This window comes from Erythranthe guttata, chromosome 7, assembly GCF_056151865.1.
Source record: "Erythranthe guttata isolate IM_541 chromosome 7, IM_541, whole genome shotgun sequence".
Classification (NCBI taxonomy): domain Eukaryota; kingdom Viridiplantae; phylum Streptophyta; class Magnoliopsida; order Lamiales; family Phrymaceae; genus Erythranthe; species Erythranthe guttata.
In genome coordinates this window covers 10753884-10775075 of record NC_142539.1, presented here as the reverse complement: position 1 = coordinate 10775075, position 21192 = coordinate 10753884, and the positions used below count along the sequence as shown (strand labels likewise).

Here is a 21192-nt window from a genome sequence, read left to right as displayed (position 1 = left end):
TTATGTTGAGAAACTTGCGCCGCAGCGGCTTAAAGCGTCGATAACTTTTGACTCGGGATGAGTTACGAGGCGATCTGCATACGCACGCGAAGCTCTTTCAGACGCCGTCGGTGTGCCAATTAGGCGAAGCCCCATTGACCCCGCGCTCGCAGTGAAAAGAGGCCGTTTAGCCCAGCTTCCGCAACTATTAGACGCGATCGACGCGTTTATCGGTGCAATCAGCTCGTTCGATCGATCCGACCGGCCCCACAATGCTCGCGCTGAGGTATGCATTAGATGCAATCGCTGTCAAAAAAAAAAAAAAAAACGAAAAGCTACTAGAAAACGGGAGGTGAGACGAGAAAATAAACTACAAAAAGATGGAAGGGGTGCAACACGAGGACTTCCCAGGGGGTCACCCATCCTAGTACTACTCTCGCCCAAGCACGCTTAACTTTGGAGTTCTGATGGGATCCGGTGCATTAGTGCTGGTATGATCGCACCCGTAAGTCTATGCACGCAATTCGGTTTTATGTTGAGAAACTTGCGCCGCAGCGGCTTAAAGCGTCGATAACTTTTGACTCGGGATGAGTTACGAGGCGATCTGCATACGCACGCGAAGCTCTTTCAGACGCCGTCGGAGTGTCAATTTGGCGAATCCCCATTAACCCCGCGCTCGCAGTGAAAAGAGGCCGTTTAGCCCAGCTTCCGCCACTATTAGACGCGATCGACGCGTTTATCGGTGCAATCAACTCGTTCGATCGATCCGACCGGCCCCACAATGCTCGCGCTGAGGTATGCATTAGATGCTAATCGCTGTCAAAAAAAAAAAAAAAAACGAAAAGCTACTAGAAAACGGGAGGTGAGACGAGAAAATAAACTACAAAAAGGTGGGGTGGGGGTGCAACACGAGGACTTCCCAGGGGGTCACCCATCCTAGTACTACTCTCGCCCAAGCACGCGCCCAAGCACGCTTAACTTCGGAGTTCTGATGGGATCCGGTGCATTAGTGCTGGTATGATCGCACCCGTAAGTCTATGCACGCAATTCGGTTTTATGTTGAGAAACTTGCGCCGCAGCGGCTTAAAGCGTCGATAACTTTTGACTCGGGATGAGTTACGAGGCGATCTGCATACGCACGCGAAGCTCTTTCAGACGCCGTCGGCGTGTCAATTAGGCGAAGCCCCATTGACCCCGCGCTCGCAGTGAAAAGAGGCCGTTTAGCCCAGCTTCCGCCACTATTAGACGCGATCGACGCGTTTATCGGTGCAATCAGCTCGTTCGATCGATCCGACCGGCCCCACATTGCTCGCGCTGAGGTATGCATTAGATGCTCATCGCTGTCAAAAAAAAAAAAAAAAAAAGAAACGAAAAGCTACTAGAAAACGGGAGGTGAGACGAGAAAATAAACTACAAAAAGATGGGGGGGGTGCAACACGAGGACTTCCCAGGGGGTCACCCATCCTAGTACTACTCTCGCCCAAGCACGCTTAACTTTGGAGTTCTGATGGAATCCGGTGCATTAGTGCTGGTATGATCGCACCCGTAAGTCTATGCACGCAATTCGGTTTTATGTTGAGAAACTTGCGCCGCAGCGGCTTAAAGCGTCGATAACTTTTGACTCGGGATGAGTTACGAGGCGATATGCATACGCACGCGAAGCTCTTTCAGACGCCGTCGGCGTGTCAATTTGGCGAAGCCCCATTGACCCCGCGCTCGCAGTGAAAAGAGGTCGTTTAGCCCAGCTTCCGCCACTATTAGACGCGATCGACGCGTTTATCGGTGCAATCAGCTCGTTCGATCGATCCGACCGGCCCCACATTGCTCGCGCTGAGGTATGCATTAGATGCTCATCGCTGTCAAAAAAAAAAAAAAAAAAACGAAAAGCTACTAGAAAACGGGAGGTGAGACGAGAAAATAAACTACAAAAAGATGGAAGGGGGTGCAACACGAGGACTTCCCAGGGGGTGACCCATCCTAGTACTACTCTCGCCCAAGCACGCTTAACTTTGGAGTTATGATGGGATCCGGTGCGTTAGTGCTGGTATGATCGCACCCGTAAGTCTATGCACGCAATTCGGTTTTATGTTGAGAAACTTGCGCCGCAGCGGCTTAAAGCGTCGATAACTTTTGACTCGGGATGAGTTACGAGGCGATCTGCATACGCACGCGAAGCTCTTTCAGACGCCGTCGGCGTGTCAATTTTGCGAAGCCCCATTGACCCCGCGCTCGCAGTGAAAAGAGGTCGTTTAGCCCAGCTTCCGCCACTATTAGACGCGATCGACGCGTTTATCGGTGCAATCAGCTCGTTCGATCGATCCGACCGGCCCCACATTGCTCGCGCTGAGGTATGCATTAGATGCTCATCGCTGTCAAAAAAAAAAAAAAAAAAAACGAAAAGCTACTAGAAAACGGGAGGTGAGACGAGAAAATAAACTACAAAAAGATGGAAGGGGGTGCAACACGAGGACTTCCCAGGGGGTGACCCATCCTAGTACTACTCTCGCCCAAGCACGCTTAACTTTGGAGTTATGATGGGATCCGGTGCGTTAGTGCTGGTATGATCGCACCCGTAAGTCTATGCACGCAATTCGGTTTTATGTTGAGAAACTTGCGCCGCAGCGGCTTAAAGCGTCGATAACTTTTGACTCGGGATGAGTTACGAGGCGATCTGCATACGCACGCGAAGCTCTTTCAGACGCCGTCGGTGTGCCAATTAGGCGAAGCCCCATTGACCCCGCGCTCGCAGTGAAAAGAGGCCGTTTAGCCCAGCTTCCGCACTATTAGACGCGATCGACGCGTTTATCGGTGCAATCAGCTCGTTCGATCGATCCGACCGGCCCCACAATGCTCGCGCTGAGGTATGCATTAGATGCAAATCGCTGTCAAAAAAAAAAAAAAGAAACGAAAAGCTACTAGAAAACGGGAGGTGAGACGAGAAAATAAACTACAAAAAGATGGAAGGGGTTGCAACACGAGGACTTCCCAGGGGGTCACCCATCCTAGTACTACTCTCGCCCAAGCACGCTTAACTTTGGAGTTCTGATGGGATCCGGTGCATTAGTGCTGGTATGATCGCACCCGTAAGTCTATGCACGCAATTCGGTTTTATGTTGAGAAACTTGCGCCGCAGCGGCTTAAAGCGTCGATAACTTTTGACTCGGGATGAGTTACGAGGCGATCTGCATACGCACGCGAAGCTCTTTCAGACGCCGTCGGAGTGTCAATTTGGCGAATCCCCATTAACCCCGCGCTCGCAGTGAAAAGAGGCCGTTTAGCCCAGCTTCCGCCACTATTAGACGCGATCGACGCGTTTATCGGTGCAATCAACTCGTTCGATCGATCCGACCGGCCCCACAATGCTCGCGCTGAGGTATGCATTAGATGCTAATCGCTGTCAAAAAAAAAAAAAAAAAACGAAAAGCTACTAGAAAACGGGAGGTGAGACGAGAAAATAAACTACAAAAAGTGGGGTGGGGGTGCAACACGAGGACTTCCCAGGGGGTCACCCATCCTAGTACTACTCTCGCCCAAGCACGCTTAACTTCGGAGTTCTGATGGAATCCGGTGCATTAGTGCTGGTATGATCGCACCCGTAAGTCTATGCACGCAATTCGGTTTTATGTTGAGAACTTGCGCCGCAGCGGCTTAAAGCGTCGATAACTTTTGACTCGGGATGAGTTACGAGGCGATATGCATACGCACGCGAAGCTCTTTCAGACGCCGTCGGCGTGTCAATTTGGCGAAGCCCCATTGACCCCGCGCTCGCAGTGAAAAGAGGTCGTTTAGCCCAGCTTCCGCCACTATTAGACGCGATCGACGCGTTTATCGGTGCAATCAGCTCGTTCGATCGATCCGACCGGCCCCACATTGCTCGCGCTGAGGTATGCATTAGATGCTCATCGCTGTCAAAAAAAAAAAAAAAAAAAAACGAAAAGCTACTAGAAAACGGGAGGTGAGACGAGAAAATAAACTACAAAAAGATGGAAGGGGGTGCAACACGAGGACTTCCCAGGGGGTGACCCATCCTAGTACTACTCTCGCCCAAGCACGCTTAACTTTGGAGTTATGATGGGATCCGGTGCGTTAGTGCTGGTATGATCGCACCCGTAAGTCTATGCACGCAATTCGGTTTTATGTTGAGAAACTTGCGCCGCAGCGGCTTAAAGCGTCGATAACTTTTGACTCGGGATGAGTTACGAGGCGATCTGCATACGCACGCGAAGCTCTTTCAGACGCCGTCGGTGTGCCAATTAGGCGAAGCCCCATTGACCCCGCGCTCGCAGTGAAAAGAGGCCGTTTAGCCCAGCTTCCGCAACTATTAGACGCGATCGACGCGTTTATCGGTGCAATCAGCTCGTTCGATCGATCCGACCGGCCCCACAATGCTCGCGCTGAGGTATGCATTAGATGCAAATCGCTGTCAAAAAAAAAAAAAGAAACGAAAAGCTACTTCGAAAACGGGAGGTGAGACGAGAAAATAAACTACAAAAAGATGGAAGGGGTTGCAACACGAGGACTTCCCAGGGGGTCACCCATCCTAGTACTACTCTCGCCCAAGCACGCTTAACTTTGGAGTTCTGATGGGATCCGGTGCATTAGTGCTGGTATGATCGCACCCGTAAGTCTATGCACGCAATTCGGTTTTATGTTGAGAAACTTGCGCCGCAGCGGCTTAAAGCGTCGATAACTTTTGACTCGGGATGAGTTACGAGGCGATCTGCATACGCACGCGAAGCTCTTTCAGACGCCGTCGGAGTGTCAATTTGGCGAATCCCCATTAACCCCGCGCTCGCAGTGAAAAGAGGCCGTTTAGCCCAGCTTCCGCCACTATTAGACGCGATCGACGCGTTTATCGGTGCAATCAACTCGTTCGATCGATCCGACCGGCCCCACAATGCTCGCGCTGAGGTATGCATTAGATGCTAATCGCTGTCAAAAAAAAAAAAAAAAAACGAAAAGCTACTAGAAAACGGGAGGTGAGACGAGAAAATAAACTACAAAAAGGTGGGGTGGGGGTGCAACACGAGGACTTCCCAGGGGGTCACCCATCCTAGTACTACTCTCGCCCAAGCACGCGCCCAAGCACGCTTAACTTCGGAGTTCTGATGGGATCCGGTGCATTAGTGCTGGTATGATCGCACCCGTAAGTCTATGCACGCAATTCGGTTTTATGTTGAGAAACTTGCGCCGCAGCGGCTTAAAGCGTCGATAACTTTTGACTCGGGATGAGTTACGAGGCGATCTGCATACGCACGCGAAGCTCTTTCAGACGCCGTCGGTGTGTCAATTAGGCGAAGCCCCATTGACCCCGCGCTCGCAGTGAAAAGAGGCCGTTTAGCCCAGCTTCCGCCACTATTAGACGCGATCGACGCGTTTATCGGTGCAATCAGCTCGTTCGATCGATCCGACCGGCCCCACATTGCTCGCGCTGAGGTATGCATTAGATGCTCATCGCTGTCAAAAAAAAAAAAAAAAAAAAGAAACGAAAAGCTACTAGAAAACGGGAGGTGAGACGAGAAAATAAACTACAAAAAGGTGGGGTGGGGTGCAACACGAGGACTTCCCAGGGGGTCACCCATCCTAGTACTACTCTCGCCCAAGCACGCTTAACTTCGGAGTTCTGATGGGATCCGGTGCATTAGTGCTGGTATGATCGCACCCGTAAGTCTATGCACGCAATTCGGTTTTATGTTGAGAACCTTGCGCCGCAGCGGCTTAAAGCGTCGATAACTTTTGACTCGGGATGAGTTACGAGGCGATATGCATACGCACGCGAAGCTCTTTCAGACGCCGTCGGCGTGTCAATTTGGCGAAGCCCCATTGACCCCGCGCTCGCAGTGAAAAGAGGTCGTTTAGCCCAGCTTCCGCCACTATTAGACGCGATCGACGCGTTTATCGGTGCAATCAGCTCGTTCGATCGATCCGACCGGCCCCACATTGCTCGCGCTGAGGTATGCATTAGATGCTCATCGCTGTCAAAAAAAAAAAAAAAAAAACGAAAAGCTACTAGAAAACGGGAGGTGAGACGAGAAAATAAACTACAAAAAGATGGAAGGGGGTGCAACACGAGGACTTCCCAGGGGGTGACCCATCCTAGTACTACTCTCGCCCAAGCACGCTTAACTTTGGAGTTATGATGGGATCCGGTGCGTTAGTGCTGGTATGATCGCACCCGTAAGTCTATGCACGCAATTCGGTTTTATGTTGAGAAACTTGCGCCGCAGCGGCTTAAAGCGTCGATAACTTTTGACTCGGGATGAGTTACGAGGCGATCTGCATACGCACGCGAAGCTCTTTCAGACGCCGTCGGCGTGTCAATTTTGCGAAGCCCCATTGACCCCGCGCTCGCAGTGAAAAGAGGTCGTTTAGCCCAGCTTCCGCCACTATTAGACGCGATCGACGCGTTTATCGGTGCAATCAGCTCGTTCGATCGATCCGACCGGCCCCACATTGCTCGCGCTGAGGTATGCATTAGATGCTCATCGCTGTCAAAAAAAAAAAAAAAAAAAACGAAAAGCTACTAGAAAACGGGAGGTGAGACGAGAAAATAAACTACAAAAAGATGGAAGGGGGTGCAACACGAGGACTTCCCAGGGGGTGACCCATCCTAGTACTACTCTCGCCCAAGCACGCTTAACTTTGGAGTTATGATGGGATCCGGTGCGTTAGTGCTGGTATGATCGCACCCGTAAGTCTATGCACGCAATTCGGTTTTATGTTGAGAAACTTGCGCCGCAGCGGCTTAAAGCGTCGATAACTTTTGACTCGGGATGAGTTACGAGGCGATCTGCATACGCACGCGAAGCTCTTTCAGACGCCGTCGGTGTGTCAATTAGGCGAAGCCCCATTGACCCCGCGCTCGCAGTGAAAAGAGGCCGTTTAGCCCAGCTTCCGCAACTATTAGACGCGATCGACGCGTTTATCGGTGCAATCAGCTCGTTCGATCGATCCGACCGGCCCCACAATGCTCGCGCTGAGGTATGCATTAGATGCAAATCGCTGTCAAAAAAAAAAAAAAGAAACGAAAAGCTACTAGAAAACGGGAGGTGAGACGAGAAAATAAACTACAAAAAGATGGAAGGGGTGCAACACGAGGACTTCCCAGGGGGTCACCCATCCTAGTACTACTCTCGCCCAAGCACGCTTAACTTTGGAGTTCTGATGGGATCCGGTGCATTAGTGCTGGTATGATCGCACCCGTAAGTCTATGCACGCAATTCGGTTTTATGTTGAGAAACTTGCGCCGCAGCGGCTTAAAGCGTCGATAACTTTTGACTCGGGATGAGTTACGAGGCGATCTGCATACGCACGCGAAGCTCTTTCAGACGCCGTCGGAGTGTCAATTTGGCGAATCCCCATTAACCCCGCGCTCGCAGTGAAAAGAGGCCGTTTAGCCCAGCTTCCGCCACTATTAGACGCGATCGACGCGTTTATCGGTGCAATCAACTCGTTCGATCGATCCGACCGGCCCCACAATGCTCGCGCTGAGGTATGCATTAGATGCTAATCGCTGTCAAAAAAAAAAAAAAAAAAACGAAAAGCTACTAGAAAACGGGAGGTGAGACGAGAAAATAAACTACAAAAAGTGGGGTGGGGGTGCAACACGAGGACTTCCCAGGGGGTCACCCATCCTAGTACTACTCTCGCCCAAGCACGCTTAACTTCGGAGTTCTGATGGAATCCGGTGCATTAGTGCTGGTATGATCGCACCCGTAAGTCTATGCACGCAATTCGGTTTTATGTTGAGAACCTTGCGCCGCAGCGGCTTAAAGCGTCGATAACTTTTGACTCGGGATGAGTTACGAGGCGATATGCATACGCACGCGAAGCTCTTTCAGACGCCGTCGGCGTGTCAATTTGGCGAAGCCCCATTGACCCCGCGCTCGCAGTGAAAAGAGGTCGTTTAGCCCAGCTTCCGCCACTATTAGACGCGATCGACGCGTTTATCGGTGCAATCAGCTCGTTCGATCGATCCGACCGGCCCCACATTGCTCGCGCTGAGGTATGCATTAGATGCTCATCGCTGTCAAAAAAAAAAAAAAAAAAACGAAAAGCTACTAGAAAACGGGAGGTGAGACGAGAAAATAAACTACAAAAAGATGGAAGGGGGTGCAACACGAGGACTTCCCAGGGGGTGACCCATCCTAGTACTACTCTCGCCCAAGCACGCTTAACTTTGGAGTTATGATGGGATCCGGTGCGTTAGTGCTGGTATGATCGCACCCGTAAGTCTATGCACGCAATTCGGTTTTATGTTGAGAAACTTGCGCCGCAGCGGCTTAAAGCGTCGATAACTTTTGACTCGGGATGAGTTACGAGGCGATCTGCATACGCACGCGAAGCTCTTTCAGACGCCGTCGGTGTGCCAATTAGGCGAAGCCCCATTGACCCCGCGCTCGCAGTGAAAAGAGGCCGTTTAGCCCAGCTTCCGCAACTATTAGACGCGATCGACGCGTTTATCGGTGCAATCAGCTCGTTCGATCGATCCGACCGGCCCCACAATGCTCGCGCTGAGGTATGCATTAGATGCAAATCGCTGTCAAAAAAAAAAAAAGAAACGAAAAGCTACTAGAAAACGGGAGGTGAGACGAGAAAATAAACTACAAAAAGATGGAAGGGGTTGCAACACGAGGACTTCCCAGGGGGTCACCCATCCTAGTACTACTCTCGCCCAAGCACGCTTAACTTTGGAGTTCTGATGGGATCCGGTGCATTAGTGCTGGTATGATCGCACCCGTAAGTCTATGCACGCAATTCGGTTTTATGTTGAGAAACTTGCGCCGCAGCGGCTTAAAGCGTCGATAACTTTTGACTCGGGATGAGTTACGAGGCGATCTGCATACGCACGCGAAGCTCTTTCAGACGCCGTCGGAGTGTCAATTTGGCGAAGCCCCATTGACCCCGCGCTCGCAGTGAAAAGAGGCCGTTTAGCCCAGCTTCCGCCACTATTAGACGCGATCGACGCGTTTATCGGTGCAATCAACTCGTTCGATCGATCCGACCGGCCCCACAATGCTCGCGCTGAGGTATGCATTAGATGCTAATCGCTGTCAAAAAAAAAAAAAAAAAACGAAAAGCTACTAGAAAACGGGAGGTGAGACGAGAAAATAAACTACAAAAAGGTGGGGTGGGGGTGCAACACGAGGACTTCCCAGGGGGTCACCCATCCTAGTACTACTCTCGCCCAAGCACGCGCCCAAGCACGCTTAACTTCGGAGTTCTGATGGGATCCGGTGCATTAGTGCTGGTATGATCGCACCCGTAAGTCTATGCACGCAATTCGGTTTTATGTTGAGAAACTTGCGCCGCAGCGGCTTAAAGCGTCGATAACTTTTGACTCGGGATGAGTTACGAGGCGATCTGCATACGCACGCGAAGCTCTTTCAGACGCCGTCGGTGTGTCAATTTGGCGAAGCCCCATTGACCCCGCGCTCGCAGTGAAAAGAGGCCGTTTAGCCCAGCTTCCGCCACTATTAGACGCGATCGACGCGTTTATCGGTGCAATCAGCTCGTTCGATCGATCCGACCGGCCCCACATTGCTCGCGCTGAGGTATGCATTAGATGCTCATCGCTGTCAAAAAAAAAAAAAAAAAAAAGAAACGAAAAGCTACTAGAAAACGGGAGGTGAGACGAGAAAATAAACTACAAAAAGGTGGGGTGGGGGTGCAACACGAGGACTTCCCAGGGGGTCACCCATCCTAGTACTACTCTCGCCCAAGCACGCTTAACTTCGGAGTTCTGATGGAATCCGGTGCATTAGTGCTGGTATGATCGCACCCGTAAGTCTATGCACGCAATTCGGTTTTATGTTGAGAACCTTGCGCCGCAGCGGCTTAAAGCGTCGATAACTTTTGACTCGGGATGAGTTACGAGGCGATATGCATACGCACGCGAAGCTCTTTCAGACGCCGTCGGCGTGTCAATTTGGCGAAGCCCCATTGACCCCGCGCTCGCAGTGAAAAGAGGTCGTTTAGCCCAGCTTCCGCCACTATTAGACGCGATCGACGCGTTTATCGGTGCAATCAGCTCGTTCGATCGATCCGACCGGCCCCACATTGCTCGCGCTGAGGTATGCATTAGATGCTCATCGCTGTCAAAAAAAAAAAAAAAAAAACGAAAAGCTACTAGAAAACGGGAGGTGAGACGAGAAAATAAACTACAAAAAGATGGAAGGGGGTGCAACACGAGGACTTCCCAGGGGGTGACCCATCCTAGTACTACTCTCGCCCAAGCACGCTTAACTTTGGAGTTATGATGGGATCCGGTGCGTTAGTGCTGGTATGATCGCACCCGTAAGTCTATGCACGCAATTCGGTTTTATGTTGAGAAACTTGCGCCGCAGCGGCTTAAAGCGTCGATAACTTTTGACTCGGGATGAGTTACGAGGCGATCTGCATACGCACGCGAAGCTCTTTCAGACGCCGTCGGCGTGTCAATTTTGCGAAGCCCCATTGACCCCGCGCTCGCAGTGAAAAGAGGTCGTTTAGCCCAGCTTCCGCCACTATTAGACGCGATCGACGCGTTTATCGGTGCAATCAGCTCGTTCGATCGATCCGACCGGCCCCACATTGCTCGCGCTGAGGTATGCATTAGATGCTCATCGCTGTCAAAAAAAAAAAAAAAAAACGAAAAGCTACTAGAAAACGGGAGGTGAGACGAGAAAATAAACTACAAAAAGATGGAAGGGGGTGCAACACGAGGACTTCCCAGGGGGTGACCCATCCTAGTACTACTCTCGCCCAAGCACGCTTAACTTTGGAGTTATGATGGGATCCGGTGCGTTAGTGCTGGTATGATCGCACCCGTAAGTCTATGCACGCAATTCGGTTTTATGTTGAGAAACTTGCGCCGCAGCGGCTTAAAGCGTCGATAACTTTTGACTCGGGATGAGTTACGAGGCGATCTGCATACGCACGCGAAGCTCTTTCAGACGCCGTCGGTGTGTCAATTAGGCGAAGCCCCATTGACCCCGCGCTCGCAGTGAAAAGAGGCCGTTTAGCCCAGCTTCCGCAACTATTAGACGCGATCGACGCGTTTATCGGTGCAATCAGCTCGTTCGATCGATCCGACCGGCCCCACAATGCTCGCGCTGAGGTATGCATTAGATGCAAATCGCTGTCAAAAAAAAAAAAAAGAAACGAAAAGCTACTAGAAAACGGGAGGTGAGACGAGAAAATAAACTACAAAAAGATGGAAGGGGTTGCAACACGAGGACTTCCCAGGGGGTCACCCATCCTAGTACTACTCTCGCCCAAGCACGCTTAACTTTGGAGTTCTGATGGGATCCGGTGCATTAGTGCTGGTATGATCGCACCCGTAAGTCTATGCACGCAATTCGGTTTTATGTTGAGAAACTTGCGCCGCAGCGGCTTAAAGCGTCGATAACTTTTGACTCGGGATGAGTTACGAGGCGATCTGCATACGCACGCGAAGCTCTTTCAGACGCCGTCGGAGTGTCAATTTGGCGAATCCCCATTAACCCCGCGCTCGCAGTGAAAAGAGGCCGTTTAGCCCAGCTTCCGCCACTATTAGACGCGATCGACGCGTTTATCGGTGCAATCAACTCGTTCGATCGATCCGACCGGCCCCACAATGCTCGCGCTGAGGTATGCATTAGATGCTAATCGCTGTCAAAAAAAAAAAAAAAAACGAAAAGCTACTAGAAAACGGGAGGTGAGACGAGAAAATAAACTACAAAAAGTGGGGTGGGGGTGCAACACGAGGACTTCCCAGGGGGTCACCCATCCTAGTACTACTCTCGCCCAAGCACGCTTAACTTCGGAGTTCTGATGGAATCCGGTGCATTAGTGCTGGTATGATCGCACCCGTAAGTCTATGCACGCAATTCGATTTTATGTTGAGAACCTTGCGCCGCAGCGGCTTAAAGCGTCGATAACTTTTGACTCGGGATGAGTTACGAGGCGATATGCATACGCACGCGAAGCTCTTTCAGACGCCGTCGGCGTGTCAATTTGGCGAAGCCCCATTGACCCCGCGCTCGCAGTGAAAAGAGGTCGTTTAGCCCAGCTTCCGCCACTATTAGACGCGATCGACGCGTTTATCGGTGCAATCAGCTCGTTCGATCGATCCGACCGGCCCCACATTGCTCGCGCTGAGGTATGCATTAGATGCTCATCGCTGTCAAAAAAAAAAAAAAAAGAAACGAAAAGCTACTAGAAAACGGGAGGTGAGACGAGAAAATAAACTACAAAAAGATGGAAGGGGGTGCAACACGAGGACTTCCCAGGGGGTGACCCATCCTAGTACTACTCTCGCCCAAGCACGCTTAACTTTGGAGTTATGATGGGATCCGGTGCGTTAGTGCTGGTATGATCGCACCCGTAAGTCTATGCACGCAATTCGGTTTTATGTTGAGAAACTTGCGCCGCAGCGGCTTAAAGCGTCGATAACTTTTGACTCGGGATGAGTTACGAGGCGATCTGCATACGCACGCGAAGCTCTTTCAGACGCCGTCGGTGTGCCAATTAGGCGAAGCCCCATTGACCCCGCGCTCGCAGTGAAAAGAGGCCGTTTAGCCCAGCTTCCGCAACTATTAGACGCGATCGACGCGTTTATCGGTGCAATCAGCTCGTTCGATCGATCCGACCGGCCCCACAATGCTCGCGCTGAGGTATGCATTAGATGCAAATCGCTGTCAAAAAAAAAAAAAAAAAACGAAAAGCTACTTCGAAAACGGGAGGTGAGACGAGAAAATAAACTACAAAAAGATGGAAGGGGTTGCAACACGAGGACTTCCCAGGGGGTCACCCATCCTAGTACTACTCTCGCCCAAGCACGCTTAACTTTGGAGTTCTGATGGGATCCGGTGCATTAGTGCTGGTATGATCGCACCCGTAAGTCTATGCACGCAATTCGGTTTTATGTTGAGAAACTTGCGCCGCAGCGGCTTAAAGCGTCGATAACTTTTGACTCGGGATGAGTTACGAGGCGATCTGCATACGCACGCGAAGCTCTTTCAGACGCCGTCGGAGTGTCAATTTGGCGAATCCCCATTAACCCCGCGCTCGCAGTGAAAAGAGGCCGTTTAGCCCAGCTTCCGCCACTATTAGACGCGATCGACGCGTTTATCGGTGCAATCAACTCGTTCGATCGATCCGACCGGCCCCACAATGCTCGCGCTGAGGTATGCATTAGATGCTAATCGCTGTCAAAAAAAAAAAAAAAAAACGAAAAGCTACTAGAAAACGGGAGGTGAGACGAGAAAATAAACTACAAAAAGGTGGGGTGGGGTGCAACACGAGGACTTCCCAGGGGGTCACCCATCCTAGTACTACTCTCGCCCAAGCACGCGCCCAAGCACGCTTAACTTCGGAGTTCTGATGGGATCCGGTGCGTTAGTGCTGGTATGATCGCACCCGTAAGTCTATGCACGCAATTCGGTTTTATGTTGAGAAACTTGCGCCGCAGCGGCTTAAAGCGTCGATAACTTTTGACTCGGGATGAGTTACGAGGCGATCTGCATACGCACGCGAAGCTCTTTCAGACGCCGTCGGAGTGTCAATTTGGCGAAGCCCCATTGACCCCGCGCTCGCAGTGAAAAGAGGCCGTTTAGCCCAGCTTCCGCCACTATTAGACGCGATCGACGCGTTTATCGGTGCAATCAGCTCGTTCGATCGATCCGACCGGCCCCACATTGCTCGCGCTGAGGTATGCATTAGATGCTCATCGCTGTCAAAAAAAAAAAAAAAAAAAAGAAACGAAAAGCTACTAGAAAACGGGAGGTGAGACGAGAAAATAAACTACAAAAAGGTGGGGTGGGGTTGCAACACGAGGACTTCCCAGGGGGTCACCCATCCTAGTACTACTCTCGCCCAAGCACGCTTAACTTCGGAGTTCTGATGGAATCCGGTGCATTAGTGCTGGTATGATCGCACCCGTAAGTCTATGCACGCAATTCGGTTTTATGTTGAGAACCTTGCGCCGCAGCGGCTTAAAGCGTCGATAACTTTTGACTCGGGATGAGTTACGAGGCGATATGCATACGCACGCGAAGCTCTTTCAGACGCCGTCGGCGTGTCAATTTGGCGAAGCCCCATTGACCCCGCGCTCGCAGTGAAAAGAGGCCGTTTAGCCCAGCTTCCGCCACTATTAGACGCGATCGACGCGTTTATCGGTGCAATCAGCTCGTTCGATCGATCCGACCGGCCCCACATTGCTCGCGCTGAGGTATGCATTAGATGCTCATCGCTGTCAAAAAAAAAAAAAAAAAAAGAAACGAAAAGCTACTAGAAAACGGGAGGTGAGACGAGAAAATAAACTACAAAAAGATGGAAGGGGGTGCAACACGAGGACTTCCCAGGGGGTCACCCATCCTAGTACTACTCTCGCCCAAGCACGCTTAACTTTGGAGTTCTGATGGGATCCGGTGCATTAGTGCTGGTATGATCGCACCCGTAAGTCTATGCACGCAATTCGGTTTTATGTTGAGAAACTTGCGCCGCAGCGGCTTAAAGCGTCGATAACTTTTGACTCGGGATGAGTTACGAGGCGATCTGCATACGCACGCGAAGCTCTTTCAGACGCCGTCGGCGTGTCAATTTTGCGAAGCCCCATTGACCCCGCGCTCGCAGTGAAAAGAGGTCGTTTAGCCCAGCTTCCGCCACTATTAGACGCGATCGACGCGTTTATCGGTGCAATCAGCTCGTTCGATCGATCCGACCGGCCCCACATTGCTCGCGCTGAGGTATGCATTAGATGCTCATCGCTGTCAAAAAAAAAAAAAAAAGAAACGAAAAGCTACTAGAAAACGGGAGGTGAGACGAGAAAATAAACTACAAAAAGATGGAAGGGGGTGCAACACGAGGACTTCCCAGGGGGTCACCCATCCTAGTACTACTCTCGCCCAAGCACGCTTAACTTTGGAGTTCTGATGGGATCCGGTGCGTTAGTGCTGGTATGATCGCACCCGTAAGTCTATGCACGCAATTCGGTTTTATGTTGAGAAACTTGCGCCGCAGCGGCTTAAAGCGTCGATAACTTTTGACTCGGGATGAGTTACGAGGCGATCTGCATACGCACGCGAAGCTCTTTCAGACGCCGTCGGCGTGTCAATTTTGCGAAGCCCCATTGACCCCGCGCTCGCAGTGAAAAGAGGTCGTTTAGCCCAGCTTCCGCCACTATTAGACGCGATCGACGCGTTTATCGGTGCAATCAGCTCGTTCGATCGATCCGACCGGCCCCACATTGCTCGCGCTGAGGTATGCATTAGATGCTCATCGCTGTCAAAAAAAAAAAAAAAGAAACGAAAAGCTACTAGAAAACGGGAGGTGAGACGAGAAAATAAACTACAAAAAGATGGAAGGGGGTGCAACACGAGGACTTCCCAGGGGGTCACCCATCCTAGTACTACTCTCGCCCAAGCACGCTTAACTTTGGAGTTATGATGGGATCCGGTGCGTTAGTGCTGGTATGATCGCACCCGTAAGTCTATGCACGCAATTCGGTTTTATGTTGAGAAACTTGCGCCGCAGCGGCTTAAAGCGTCGATAACTTTTGACTCGGGATGAGTTACGAGGCGATCTGCATACGCACGCGAAGCTCTTTCAGACGCCGTCGGCGTGTCAATTTGGCGAAGCCCCATTGACCCCGCGCTCGCAGTGAAAAGAGGTCGTTTAGCCCAGCTTCCGCCACTATTAGACGCGATCGACGCGTTTATCGGTGCAATCAGCTCGTTCGATCGATCCGACCGGCCCCACATTGCTCGCGCTGAGGTATGCATTAGATGCTCATCGCTGTCAAAAAAAAAAAAAAAAAAACGAAAAGCTACTAGAAAACGGGAGGTGAGACGAGAAAATAAACTACAAAAAGATGGAAGGGGGTGCAACACGAGGACTTCCCAGGGGGTGACCCATCCTAGTACTACTCTCGCCCAAGCACGCTTAACTTTGGAGTTATGATGGGATCCGGTGCGTTAGTGCTGGTATGATCGCACCCGTAAGTCTATGCACGCAATTCGGTTTTATGTTGAGAAACTTGCGCCGCAGCGGCTTAAAGCGTCGATAACTTTTGACTCGGGATGAGTTACGAGGCGATCTGCATACGCACGCGAAGCTCTTTCAGACGCCGTCGGCGTGTCAATTTTGCGAAGCCCCATTGACCCCGCGCTCGCAGTGAAAAGAGGTCGTTTAGCCCAGCTTCCGCCACTATTAGACGCGATCGACGCGTTTATCGGTGCAATCAGCTCGTTCGATCGATCCGACCGGCCCCACATTGCTCGCGCTGAGGTATGCATTAGATGCTCATCGCTGTCAAAAAAAAAAAAAAAAAGAAACGAAAAGCTACTAGAAAACGGGAGGTGAGACGAGAAAATAAACTACAAAAAGATGGAAGGGGGTGCAACACGAGGACTTCCCAGGGGGTGACCCATCCTAGTACTACTCTCGCCCAAGCACGCTTAACTTTGGAGTTATGATGGGATCCGGTGCGTTAGTGCTGGTATGATCGCACCCGTAAGTCTATGCACGCAATTCGGTTTTATGTTGAGAAACTTGCGCCGCAGCGGCTTAAAGCGTCGATAACTTTTGACTCGGGATGAGTTACGAGGCGATCTGCATACGCACGCGAAGCTCTTTCAGACGCCGTCGGTGTGCCAATTAGGCGAAGCCCCATTGACCCCGCGCTCGCAGTGAAAAGAGGCCGTTTAGCCCAGCTTCCGCAACTATTAGACGCGATCGACGCGTTTATCGGTGCAATCAGCTCGTTCGATCGATCCGACCGGCCCCACAATGCTCGCGCTGAGGTATGCATTAGATGCAAATCGCTGTCAAAAAAAAAAAAAAGAAACGAAAAGCTACTAGAAAACGGGAGGTGAGACGAGAAAATAAACTACAAAAAGATGGAAGGGGTTGCAACACGAGGACTTCCCAGGGGGTCACCCATCCTAGTACTACTCTCGCCCAAGCACGCTTAACTTTGGAGTTCTGATGGGATCCGGTGCATTAGTGCTGGTATGATCGCACCCGTAAGTCTATGCACGCAATTCGGTTTTATGTTGAGAAACTTGCGCCGCAGCGGCTTAAAGCGTCGATAACTTTTGACTCGGGATGAGTTACGAGGCGATCTGCATACGCACGCGAAGCTCTTTCAGACGCCGTCGGAGTGTCAATTTGGCGAATCCCCATTAACCCCGCGCTCGCAGTGAAAAGAGGCCGTTTAGCCCAGCTTCCGCCACTATTAGACGCGATCGACGCGTTTATCGGTGCAATCAGCTCGTTCGATCGATCCGACCGGCCCCACAATGCTCGCGCTGAGGTATGCATTAGATGCTAATCGCTGTCAAAAAAAAAAAAAAAAACGAAAAGCTACTAGAAAACGGGAGGTGAGACGAGAAAATAAACTACAAAAAGTGGGGTGGGGGTGCAACACGAGGACTTCCCAGGGGGTCACCCATCCTAGTACTACTCTCGCCCAAGCACGCTTAACTTCGGAGTTCTGATGGGATCCGGTGCATTAGTGCTGGTATGATCGCACCCGTAAGTCTATGCACGCAATTCGGTTTTATGTTGAGAACCTTGCGCCGCAGCGGCTTAAAGCGTCGATAACTTTTGACTCGGGATGAGTTACGAGGCGATCTGCATACGCACGCGAAGCTCTTTCAGACGCCGTCGGCGTGTCAATTTGGCGAAGCCCCATTGACCCCGCGCTCGCAGTGAAAAGAGGTCGTTTAGCCCAGCTTCCGCCACTATTAGACGCGATCGACGCGTTTATCGGTGCAATCAGCTCGTTCGATCGATCCGACCGGCCCCACATTGCTCGCGCTGAGGTATGCATTAGATGCTCATCGCTGTCAAAAAAAAAAAAAAAAAAACGAAAAGCTACTAGAAAACGGGAGGTGAGACGAGAAAATAAACTACAAAAAGATGGAAGGGGTTGCAACACGAGGACTTCCCAGGGGGTCACCCATCCTAGTACTACTCTCGCCCAAGCACGCTTAACTTTGGAGTTCTGATGGGATCCGGTGCATTAGTGCTGGTATGATCGCACCCGTAAGTCTATGCACGCAATTCGGTTTTATGTTGAGAAACTTGCGCCGCAGCGGCTTAAAGCGTCGATAACTTTTGACTCGGGATGAGTTACGAGGCGATCTGCATACGCACGCGAAGCTCTTTCAGACGCCGTCGGCGTGTCAATTTGGCGAAGCCCCATTGACCCCGCGCTCGCAGTGAAAAGAGGCCGTTTAGCCCAGCTTCCGCCACTATTAGACGCGATCGACGCGTTTATCGGTGCAATCAGCTCGTTCGATCGATCCGACCGGCCCCACAATGCTCGCGCTGAGGTATGCATTAGATGCTCATCGCTGTCAAAAAAAAAAAAAAAAACGAAAAGCTACTAGAAAACGGGAGGTGAGACGAGAAAATAAACTACAAAAAGATGGGGTGGGGGTGCAACACGAGGACTTCCCAGGGGGTCACCCATCCTAGTACTACTCTCGCCCAAGCACGCCCAAGCACGCTTAACTTCGGAGTTCTGATGGGATCCGGTGCATTAGTGCTGGTATGATCGCACCCGTAAGTCTATGCACGCAATTCGGTTTTATGTTGAGAAACTTGCGCCGCAGCGGCTTAAAGCGTCGATAACTTTTGACTCGGGATGAGTTACGAGGCGATCTGCATACGCACGCGAAGCTCTTTCAGACGCCGTCGGCGTGTCAATTTTGCGAAGCCCCATTGACCCCGCGCTCGCAGTGAAAAGAGGTCGTTTAGCCCAGCTTCCGCCACTATTAGACGCGATCGACGCGTTTATCGGTGCAATCAGCTCGTTCGATCGATCCGACCGGCCCCACATTGCTCGCGCTGAGGTATGCATTAGATGCTCATCGCTGTCAAAAAAAAAAAAAAAAAAAACGAAAAGCTACTAGAAAACGGGAGGTGAGACGAGAAAATAAACTACAAAAAGATGGAAGGGGGTGCAACACGAGGACTTCCCAGGGGGTGACCCATCCTAGTACTACTCTCGCCCAAGCACGCTTAACTTTGGAGTTATGATGGGATCCGGTGCGTTAGTGCTGGTATGATCGCACCCGTAAGTCTATGCACGCAATTCGGTTTTATGTTGAGAAACTTGCGCCGCAGCGGCTTAAAGCGTCGATAACTTTTGACTCGGGATGAGTTACGAGGCGATCTGCATACGCACGCGAAGCTCTTTCAGACGCCGTCGGTGTGTCAATTTGCGAAGCCCCATTGACCCCGCGCTCGCAGTGAAAAGAGGTCGTTTAGCCCAGCTTCCGCCACTATTAGACGCGATCGACGCGTTTATCGGTGCAATCAGCTCGTTCGATCGATCCGACCGGCCCCACATTGCTCGCGCTGAGGTATGCATTAGATGCTCATCGCTGTCAAAAAAAAAAAAAAAAAAACGAAAAGCTACTAGAAAACGGGAGGTGAGACGAGAAAATAAACTACAAAAAGATGGAAGGGGGTGCAACACGAGGACTTCCCAGGGGGTGACCCATCCTAGTACTACTCTCGCCCAAGCACGCTTAACTTTGGAGTTCTGATGGGATCCGGTGCGTTAGTGCTGGTATGATCGCACCCGTAAGTCTATGCACGCAATTCGGTTTTATGTTGAGAAACTTGCGCCGCAGCGGCTTAAAGCGTCGATAACTTTTGACTCGGGATGAGTTACGAGGCGATCTGCATACGCACGCGAAGCTCTTTCAGACGCCGTCGGCGTGTCAATTTTGCGAAGCCCCATTGACCCCGCGCTCGCAGTGAAAAGAGGTCGTTTAGCCCAGCTTCCGCCACTATTAGACGCGATCGACGCGTTTATCGGTGCAATCAGCTCGTTCGATCGATCCGACCGGCCCCACATTGCTCGCGCTGAGGTATGCATTAGATGCTCATCGCTGTCAAAAAAAAAAAAAAAAAAAACGAAAAGCTACTAGAAAACGGGAGGTGAGACGAGAAAATAAACTACAAAAAGATGGAAGGGGGTGCAACACGAGGACTTCCCAGGGGGTGACCCATCCTAGTACTACTCTCGCCCAAGCACGCTTAACTTTGGAGTTATGATGGGATCCGGTGCGTTAGTGCTGGTATGATCGCACCCGTAAGTCTATGCACGCAATTCGGTTTTATGTTGAGAAACTTGCGCCGCAGCGGCTTAAAGCGTCGATAACTTTTGACTCGGGATGAGTTACGAGGCGATCTGCATACGCACGCGAAGCTCTTTCAGACGCCGTCGGCGTGTCAATTTGGCGAAGCCCCATTGACCCCGCGCTCGCAGTGAAAAGAGGTCGTTTAGCCCAGCTTCCGCCACTATTAGACGCGATCGACGCGTTTATCGGTGCAATCAGCTCGTTCGATCGATCCGACCGGCCCCACATTGCTCGCGCTGAGGTATGCATTAGATGCTCATCGCTGTCAAAAAAAAAAAAAAAAAACGAAAAGCTACTAGAAAACGGGAGGTGAGACGAGAAAATAAACTACAAAAAGATGGAAGGGGGTGCAACACGAGGACTTCCCAGGGGGTGACCCATCCTAGTACTACTCTCGCCCAAGCACGCTTAACTTTGGAGTTATGATGGGATCCGGTGCGTTAGTGCTGGTATGATCGCACCCGTAAGTCTATGCACGCAATTCGGTTTTATGTTGAGAAACTTGCGCCGCAGCGGCTTAAAGCGTCGATAACTTTTGACTCGGGATGAGTTACGAGGCGATCTGCATACGCACGCGAAGCTCTTTCAGACGCCGTCGGCGTGTCAATTTTGCGAAGCCCCATTGACCCCGCGCTCGCAGTGAAAAGAGGTCGTTTAGCCCAGCTTCCGCCACTATTAGACGCGATCGACGCGTTTATCGGTGCAATCAGCTCGTTCGATCGATCCGACCGGCCCCACATTGCTCGCGCTGAGGTATGCATTAGATGCTCATCGCTGTCAAAAAAAAAAAAAAAAAAAACGAAAAGCTACTAGAAAACGGGAGGTGAGACGAGAAAATAAACTACAAAAAGATGGAAGGGGGTGCAACACGAGGACTTCCCAGGGGGTGACCCATCCTAGTACTACTCTCGCCCAAGCACGCTTAACTTTGGAGTTATGATGGGATCCGGTGCGTTAGTGCTGGTATGATCGCACCCGTAAGTCTATGCACGCAATTCGGTTTTATGTTGAGAAACTTGCGCCGCAGCGGCTTAAAGCGTCGATAACTTTTGACTCGGGATGAGTTACGAGGCGATCTGCATACGCACGCGAA

General features: G+C 51.1%; 36 non-coding genes and 5 pseudogenes across 36 annotated transcripts; all 41 read right to left on the bottom strand.

Moving 5' to 3' along the window:
- Window positions 1-365: 365 nt before the first annotated feature.
- LOC148769336 (5S ribosomal RNA) lies at window positions 366-484 on the bottom strand. Its single transcript, XR_016032551.1, has one exon. It is a non-coding gene; the product is annotated as a 5S ribosomal RNA (ribosomal RNA).
- A 393-nt stretch (window positions 485-877) lies between these two features.
- Window positions 878-1008, bottom strand: LOC148769335 (5S ribosomal RNA; annotated as a pseudogene).
- Window positions 1009-1405: 397 nt separating this feature from the next.
- LOC148769334 (5S ribosomal RNA) lies at window positions 1406-1524 on the bottom strand. The gene has a single exon (XR_016032658.1). It is a non-coding gene; the product is annotated as a 5S ribosomal RNA (ribosomal RNA).
- A 394-nt stretch (window positions 1525-1918) lies between these two features.
- On the bottom strand, window positions 1919-2037 carry LOC148769333 (5S ribosomal RNA). The gene has a single exon (XR_016032757.1). It is a non-coding gene; the product is annotated as a 5S ribosomal RNA (ribosomal RNA).
- Window positions 2038-2432: 395 nt separating this feature from the next.
- Window positions 2433-2551, bottom strand: LOC148769332 (5S ribosomal RNA). Its single transcript, XR_016032756.1, has one exon. It is a non-coding gene; the product is annotated as a 5S ribosomal RNA (ribosomal RNA).
- Window positions 2552-2943: 392 nt separating this feature from the next.
- Window positions 2944-3062, bottom strand: LOC148769331 (5S ribosomal RNA). Its single transcript, XR_016032676.1, has one exon. It is a non-coding gene; the product is annotated as a 5S ribosomal RNA (ribosomal RNA).
- Window positions 3063-3455: 393 nt separating this feature from the next.
- On the bottom strand, window positions 3456-3574 carry LOC148769330 (5S ribosomal RNA). Its single transcript, XR_016032529.1, has one exon. It is a non-coding gene; the product is annotated as a 5S ribosomal RNA (ribosomal RNA).
- A 395-nt stretch (window positions 3575-3969) lies between these two features.
- LOC148769329 (5S ribosomal RNA) lies at window positions 3970-4088 on the bottom strand. Its single transcript, XR_016032755.1, has one exon. It is a non-coding gene; the product is annotated as a 5S ribosomal RNA (ribosomal RNA).
- A 393-nt stretch (window positions 4089-4481) lies between these two features.
- LOC148769328 (5S ribosomal RNA) lies at window positions 4482-4600 on the bottom strand. The gene has a single exon (XR_016032675.1). It is a non-coding gene; the product is annotated as a 5S ribosomal RNA (ribosomal RNA).
- A 394-nt stretch (window positions 4601-4994) lies between these two features.
- LOC148769327 (5S ribosomal RNA) lies at window positions 4995-5125 on the bottom strand (annotated as a pseudogene).
- A 399-nt stretch (window positions 5126-5524) lies between these two features.
- Window positions 5525-5643, bottom strand: LOC148769326 (5S ribosomal RNA). The gene has a single exon (XR_016032543.1). It is a non-coding gene; the product is annotated as a 5S ribosomal RNA (ribosomal RNA).
- A 394-nt stretch (window positions 5644-6037) lies between these two features.
- LOC148769325 (5S ribosomal RNA) lies at window positions 6038-6156 on the bottom strand. The gene has a single exon (XR_016032753.1). It is a non-coding gene; the product is annotated as a 5S ribosomal RNA (ribosomal RNA).
- Window positions 6157-6551: 395 nt separating this feature from the next.
- LOC148769324 (5S ribosomal RNA) lies at window positions 6552-6670 on the bottom strand. The gene has a single exon (XR_016032752.1). It is a non-coding gene; the product is annotated as a 5S ribosomal RNA (ribosomal RNA).
- A 392-nt stretch (window positions 6671-7062) lies between these two features.
- On the bottom strand, window positions 7063-7181 carry LOC148769323 (5S ribosomal RNA). Its single transcript, XR_016032550.1, has one exon. It is a non-coding gene; the product is annotated as a 5S ribosomal RNA (ribosomal RNA).
- Window positions 7182-7575: 394 nt separating this feature from the next.
- LOC148769322 (5S ribosomal RNA) lies at window positions 7576-7694 on the bottom strand. Its single transcript, XR_016032528.1, has one exon. It is a non-coding gene; the product is annotated as a 5S ribosomal RNA (ribosomal RNA).
- A 394-nt stretch (window positions 7695-8088) lies between these two features.
- LOC148769321 (5S ribosomal RNA) lies at window positions 8089-8207 on the bottom strand. The gene has a single exon (XR_016032751.1). It is a non-coding gene; the product is annotated as a 5S ribosomal RNA (ribosomal RNA).
- Window positions 8208-8599: 392 nt separating this feature from the next.
- LOC148769320 (5S ribosomal RNA) lies at window positions 8600-8718 on the bottom strand. The gene has a single exon (XR_016032674.1). It is a non-coding gene; the product is annotated as a 5S ribosomal RNA (ribosomal RNA).
- A 394-nt stretch (window positions 8719-9112) lies between these two features.
- Window positions 9113-9243, bottom strand: LOC148769319 (5S ribosomal RNA; annotated as a pseudogene).
- Window positions 9244-9643: 400 nt separating this feature from the next.
- LOC148769318 (5S ribosomal RNA) lies at window positions 9644-9762 on the bottom strand. Its single transcript, XR_016032527.1, has one exon. It is a non-coding gene; the product is annotated as a 5S ribosomal RNA (ribosomal RNA).
- A 394-nt stretch (window positions 9763-10156) lies between these two features.
- On the bottom strand, window positions 10157-10275 carry LOC148769317 (5S ribosomal RNA). The gene has a single exon (XR_016032749.1). It is a non-coding gene; the product is annotated as a 5S ribosomal RNA (ribosomal RNA).
- A 393-nt stretch (window positions 10276-10668) lies between these two features.
- Window positions 10669-10787, bottom strand: LOC148769316 (5S ribosomal RNA). Its single transcript, XR_016032748.1, has one exon. It is a non-coding gene; the product is annotated as a 5S ribosomal RNA (ribosomal RNA).
- Window positions 10788-11180: 393 nt separating this feature from the next.
- On the bottom strand, window positions 11181-11299 carry LOC148769315 (5S ribosomal RNA). The gene has a single exon (XR_016032673.1). It is a non-coding gene; the product is annotated as a 5S ribosomal RNA (ribosomal RNA).
- A 392-nt stretch (window positions 11300-11691) lies between these two features.
- LOC148769314 (5S ribosomal RNA) lies at window positions 11692-11810 on the bottom strand. Its single transcript, XR_016032526.1, has one exon. It is a non-coding gene; the product is annotated as a 5S ribosomal RNA (ribosomal RNA).
- A 395-nt stretch (window positions 11811-12205) lies between these two features.
- LOC148769313 (5S ribosomal RNA) lies at window positions 12206-12324 on the bottom strand. The gene has a single exon (XR_016032747.1). It is a non-coding gene; the product is annotated as a 5S ribosomal RNA (ribosomal RNA).
- Window positions 12325-12718: 394 nt separating this feature from the next.
- On the bottom strand, window positions 12719-12837 carry LOC148769312 (5S ribosomal RNA). The gene has a single exon (XR_016032672.1). It is a non-coding gene; the product is annotated as a 5S ribosomal RNA (ribosomal RNA).
- A 393-nt stretch (window positions 12838-13230) lies between these two features.
- On the bottom strand, window positions 13231-13361 carry LOC148769311 (5S ribosomal RNA; annotated as a pseudogene).
- Window positions 13362-13761: 400 nt separating this feature from the next.
- LOC148769310 (5S ribosomal RNA) lies at window positions 13762-13880 on the bottom strand. Its single transcript, XR_016032657.1, has one exon. It is a non-coding gene; the product is annotated as a 5S ribosomal RNA (ribosomal RNA).
- A 398-nt stretch (window positions 13881-14278) lies between these two features.
- Window positions 14279-14397, bottom strand: LOC148769309 (5S ribosomal RNA). The gene has a single exon (XR_016032549.1). It is a non-coding gene; the product is annotated as a 5S ribosomal RNA (ribosomal RNA).
- Window positions 14398-14792: 395 nt separating this feature from the next.
- On the bottom strand, window positions 14793-14911 carry LOC148769308 (5S ribosomal RNA). Its single transcript, XR_016032584.1, has one exon. It is a non-coding gene; the product is annotated as a 5S ribosomal RNA (ribosomal RNA).
- Window positions 14912-15305: 394 nt separating this feature from the next.
- Window positions 15306-15424, bottom strand: LOC148769307 (5S ribosomal RNA). Its single transcript, XR_016032721.1, has one exon. It is a non-coding gene; the product is annotated as a 5S ribosomal RNA (ribosomal RNA).
- A 394-nt stretch (window positions 15425-15818) lies between these two features.
- Window positions 15819-15937, bottom strand: LOC148769306 (5S ribosomal RNA). The gene has a single exon (XR_016032746.1). It is a non-coding gene; the product is annotated as a 5S ribosomal RNA (ribosomal RNA).
- A 396-nt stretch (window positions 15938-16333) lies between these two features.
- On the bottom strand, window positions 16334-16452 carry LOC148769305 (5S ribosomal RNA). The gene has a single exon (XR_016032745.1). It is a non-coding gene; the product is annotated as a 5S ribosomal RNA (ribosomal RNA).
- A 393-nt stretch (window positions 16453-16845) lies between these two features.
- On the bottom strand, window positions 16846-16964 carry LOC148769304 (5S ribosomal RNA). Its single transcript, XR_016032670.1, has one exon. It is a non-coding gene; the product is annotated as a 5S ribosomal RNA (ribosomal RNA).
- A 392-nt stretch (window positions 16965-17356) lies between these two features.
- LOC148769303 (5S ribosomal RNA) lies at window positions 17357-17475 on the bottom strand. Its single transcript, XR_016032532.1, has one exon. It is a non-coding gene; the product is annotated as a 5S ribosomal RNA (ribosomal RNA).
- Window positions 17476-17869: 394 nt separating this feature from the next.
- On the bottom strand, window positions 17870-17988 carry LOC148769302 (5S ribosomal RNA). The gene has a single exon (XR_016032669.1). It is a non-coding gene; the product is annotated as a 5S ribosomal RNA (ribosomal RNA).
- A 393-nt stretch (window positions 17989-18381) lies between these two features.
- On the bottom strand, window positions 18382-18510 carry LOC148769301 (5S ribosomal RNA; annotated as a pseudogene).
- Window positions 18511-18905: 395 nt separating this feature from the next.
- LOC148769300 (5S ribosomal RNA) lies at window positions 18906-19024 on the bottom strand. The gene has a single exon (XR_016032744.1). It is a non-coding gene; the product is annotated as a 5S ribosomal RNA (ribosomal RNA).
- A 393-nt stretch (window positions 19025-19417) lies between these two features.
- LOC148769299 (5S ribosomal RNA) lies at window positions 19418-19536 on the bottom strand. Its single transcript, XR_016032650.1, has one exon. It is a non-coding gene; the product is annotated as a 5S ribosomal RNA (ribosomal RNA).
- Window positions 19537-19931: 395 nt separating this feature from the next.
- Window positions 19932-20050, bottom strand: LOC148769298 (5S ribosomal RNA). Its single transcript, XR_016032742.1, has one exon. It is a non-coding gene; the product is annotated as a 5S ribosomal RNA (ribosomal RNA).
- Window positions 20051-20443: 393 nt separating this feature from the next.
- Window positions 20444-20562, bottom strand: LOC148769297 (5S ribosomal RNA). The gene has a single exon (XR_016032741.1). It is a non-coding gene; the product is annotated as a 5S ribosomal RNA (ribosomal RNA).
- Window positions 20563-20957: 395 nt separating this feature from the next.
- Window positions 20958-21076, bottom strand: LOC148769296 (5S ribosomal RNA). Its single transcript, XR_016032740.1, has one exon. It is a non-coding gene; the product is annotated as a 5S ribosomal RNA (ribosomal RNA).
- Between the last annotated feature and the right edge of the window lie 116 nt (window positions 21077-21192).